The 4,010-nt window shown below is 40.9% G+C and overlaps 1 pseudogene; it reads right to left on the reverse strand.

The window, feature by feature from the left end:
* Positions 1-2,368: 2,368 nt before the first annotated feature.
* On the reverse strand, positions 2,369-3,447 carry LOC129084306 (farnesyl pyrophosphate synthase-like; annotated as a pseudogene).
* Between the last annotated feature and the right edge of the window lie 563 nt (positions 3,448-4,010).

Here is a 4,010-nt window from a genome sequence, read left to right on the forward strand (position 1 = left end):
TGCCCTTCATCCTAGTTTGAGAACATCACCATTTTAAATAAAGCTAGTTGCATTATTAAATGTGAATACTGATATTCTAATAGCACATAGAATCCCTGCACCTCATTTCTGCTCACTTCTATGTTCTTCTTCTCCTTACATCTTATACAGTGTTGCCATTTTGTCTTTCTGAAATATAATGGCTATGATCTTACCATGCCTCCTTCTACCTGCTAAATCTTCAGAGAGTCTCCTGGCTTCAGAATCAAGTCCAAATCCTTAGGATATGACCTTTGAGACTGTTGCGATGTGAAGTCAGCCAACATTTCCAATCTTAAGATCCTCCACTCCCTTCAATAAATCCTGCCCTTGGTTCCACCAAACACTTGCTTTCTCTTACCTATAAGCTACATTTTCCCAGCTATAGGCCATTGCTGTTCTTGTTGGTGATAGTTGTCTTCTTTATCTCTACATTCCAAACCCTATGCTTCAAGGACTAGTTTAGTTGTCTTGTCCTTTATGGAACCGTCCTAAGCACCTGAGAGCTGCTGCTGCTGCCCCTACTCTCCCTCCATCTGAAATATCCTCAGGCTAAAGCCTTTCAAAAAATGCTTAAACGTAAGCATTTTTTGTCCTGTGTTAAGACATGATTTTCTACCCTGTCTTATGCTTGTTAATGTTCATTACTTATATGTATACCTAATTTCCCTTATTTTGAAAAATGATCACAAGTGGATTTCTATTTTCTTATTTCCCAAAGGGCTTAGTATAGTTCTAGTTTGGCAGGATGTTACAACACTGAAGGAATTAATGATGAAATAAATACTATAATATAGTAATGAAATTCTGTTAGTTTCAGTATACATGTGTTTTGTATTGTGAGATACTTCATACAAGAGTGCTAAAATCTCGGTGTATTTATGTTACAGTTCATAAAATTTGCTGAGTCAAGAATGGCAAATAACGGGGTCAAAACATACCACCCCACAATATGCTACTTTGGCATATGGGTTACTTTGAGCTGAAGGCACCTGAGAAACAGCAAGTATAGGAAGGGTTCTCTGCCCCCTTTTCTACCTAAAAGCAAGGCAAAAATTTTCTGGGTTAAAGGCACCCTCCTTGCAGCTGAAAGAGAACAATGTTCTTATCACACAAGACAGGGAATCAATGCTGGGATGAATCTGTACCAAAAAAAAAAAGTGCCTTACAAAAATAATCCTTATCTTCCATAAGTTTCCCTCATTTACTTCCTAGTTACTTTCCCACAATTACTTGCCCCACAATTAGTTTCCCTAGTTACTTGCCCTAGCCCCAGCCCCCTTTTCCTTGGTCTTGTCACATCCCCATAACGTCTTACTCTTCGTTACAGTGGTGTATAAGCTCTCAGGCCTACCCACCTCTTTTCATCTTTCCTTCCTTTATATGAATGGCATTGTGTACACATAGAAATAGTAACATCAAGTAAAATTTGTATGCTTTTCTCCTATTAACTTGTGTTTTGTCAGTTTAATTCTTGGGCCCATCCACAGACTCTAAGGGAATAGGGAGAAAGTCCTTCCTTCCCTACATAAACATTTTATAACCAAGATATATCTTTGTTTCCTTAAAACCTTGAGAACCCTAGAGTAAGTGTGTGTGTGCGCACACACATGCATGAAGGAGTCCTGATGATAAAACCTCTAAGTTTGTTGGGCGAGGGGATTTTGCTGGTACCTATGCAATTGTTATAATTTGCTGAGGGACTAAGATCAGGTATTCACCCTTCAAATCTACCTGATTCTTTCACAGCCTCAGCAATCTCTATTCAGTGACTTGCTATCACCTTAGTCAAGTGGCAACGTTACCTTCCAGAGTAATAGGTCTGCATTTTCCACTATATGTTGAAATTGGATGTCCTATTAATACTTAAATTCAACATCTTTATTACTGAACTCATCATTCCCTGTTTCTTTCCTCCTAACCTATTTATGCAGACTTGCCAAACTCAGGACCCTATTACTCTCACTTATGTGTCCCTACTACTGCCTGTGCTACACTCTTCAAGTCATGAATCCTATCATCTTTGTTCAGAACTTTATTGTGTACTGATTTATGTTCACACCTCCAGCCTAGACTTCAAGGTCCATGACCAGGAGAGAACTGCTATGACATTAGCAGTACAGAGCTCAGTCTATATGACCAGAATGAAGCAGATAACAGGTGATAATCTAGTAATTTCTAGAACATTTGAGACAAGTTGATAAGGCAGGCCAGACACAGCCATCACACTGGCTTTTTTCTCTCTGTGGTCAAGCTGACCACAAAAACAAGAGTGTCCTGTCATTTTTTTTTTTTGAGGATTTACTGTAATTTATTGAGAGCCTCTCCTCCCTGCCCTGGCATTTCTAGTTCACTTCTTCTGCTTGTAGAGCTTGTGCACTAGCCTCAGGAAGACGGCTAGAGGTAGGGGTGAAGAGGACTGCTCGAGGAGACACACAAGGTGGCTTTAACTGTCTTCCTCATACTGCATGAACAAAGCCTGCAGATTCAGCTCTTCACAAAGTGCCTTCACCCAGGCCGCCCTCTCCGCCTCTTTCTGCCTATACTTCTCCTGTAGGATCTGGCGCTGTTCTGGAGAGGCTTCTTGTTGACACTGAATCACCATCCAATTGCATTTGTTGTCCTGGATGTCAACGCCAGTCTTGCCTGTCACACTGAAGTCCCCAAAGAGGGCAAAGTAATCATCCGGAATTTGAAAGAGCTCTCGTATCTCCAGTAGGATCTTCCGGGCTTTAGCATGTTCCTTCTCCCCCTCAATCCCCACTATATACATGGCAGCAGCTACAGGAAGATGGAAGAAGTAGAAAGCTGTCTTATACTGGACAATAGGCTTGTACCTCTTTTCAGTGATTCTGCCATGATCCACATTGCCCTATGGGGCTGTGCTGAGGTCCAGGTCTGTCCAATCTCAGTCTGATAGGAACTTGGCAGGACGAGCTTGATCAGATTCAGGTAATAGGGCTGCTCCCAGCAGTAGAGCTTCAGCAGTCAGTAGATAGATGCTTCCAGAAGCATAGCATCATTGATGGCATCCAACCTATGCCTGGCTTCTGATACCAGCAGATATGCCCCCGTCAGGTGAGGGGTGAATTCATTAATGTCATTTGACACCAGGAGGAAAGCTTGGAGCAGTTTCACACACCAGCCCACTGTCATGGCCAGCTGAGACTATCAGCCTCCTGCTTTCTTGATCCCACCACTGTTATCTGCCCTGTCAAACCCCACTGATATTTGCCCCCAATGACATTGTACTTCAGGACCTCCTTGAGCCAGGCAATAACATCTCCAGTATCTGAGTGCTCCATGTCATCCTCAGTCAGCACTTTGACAATCTGAGAGAACTCCTGGATGAAATTCTGCTTTTTCTTGGTCATAAACATCCAATTTCTGGTCTCCATTCATTCTGAGGGAGGAGTAAAGTACTCTGTTTTGGGTACCAGTGCTTGTGTTCCGACTTTTGGAATGCCTGATGAGATAGTGTACTGATAAGTCAGCACACTTTTAGCAAACTTCATTAGCAAACTTTATTAGCAAACTTTTTTTTAAGTCTTCTGTATGGAGGAAAAAAGTAAAATGAAAATCTAAGACAAGTTTTGCTCGAGAATAAACTGATGGTGTGTGTGTTTGGGGGAAGTGTGAATGGGGAGGGGAGGAAAAGCTGTTTCTGAGAGTTCTTTTTCTTTGTATGATTTAGTTTAGCTTTTTGTATTGATCAAGTTCACAAAAAATTATTGACCTCCATTTTACTTTGCCTGAGGAATCATGGCTTTAGTTGGATATTGACCAATCATTAGGAGACAACTTAAACATGGTATGAAGTCTAAAAAAATTTCTATAAGGACCATGCTTAGTTTTCACCTCTGCTTCCACCCAATCCCATATAACTTAACCAAAGAATTAGTGTGAAAATGTTGAAATGCTTTTATTTTTGTTCTCATACTTGTAAGCCTCACATATTATATATTATTTCAAGATCCTATCCATTTGAGATC

The sequence above is a fragment of the Pteronotus mesoamericanus genome, unplaced genomic scaffold, assembly GCF_021234165.1.
Source record: "Pteronotus mesoamericanus isolate MK-2021 breed Mesoamerican mustached bat unplaced genomic scaffold, CSHL_Meso_final contig_130, whole genome shotgun sequence".
Taxonomy (NCBI): domain Eukaryota; kingdom Metazoa; phylum Chordata; class Mammalia; order Chiroptera; family Mormoopidae; genus Pteronotus; species Pteronotus mesoamericanus.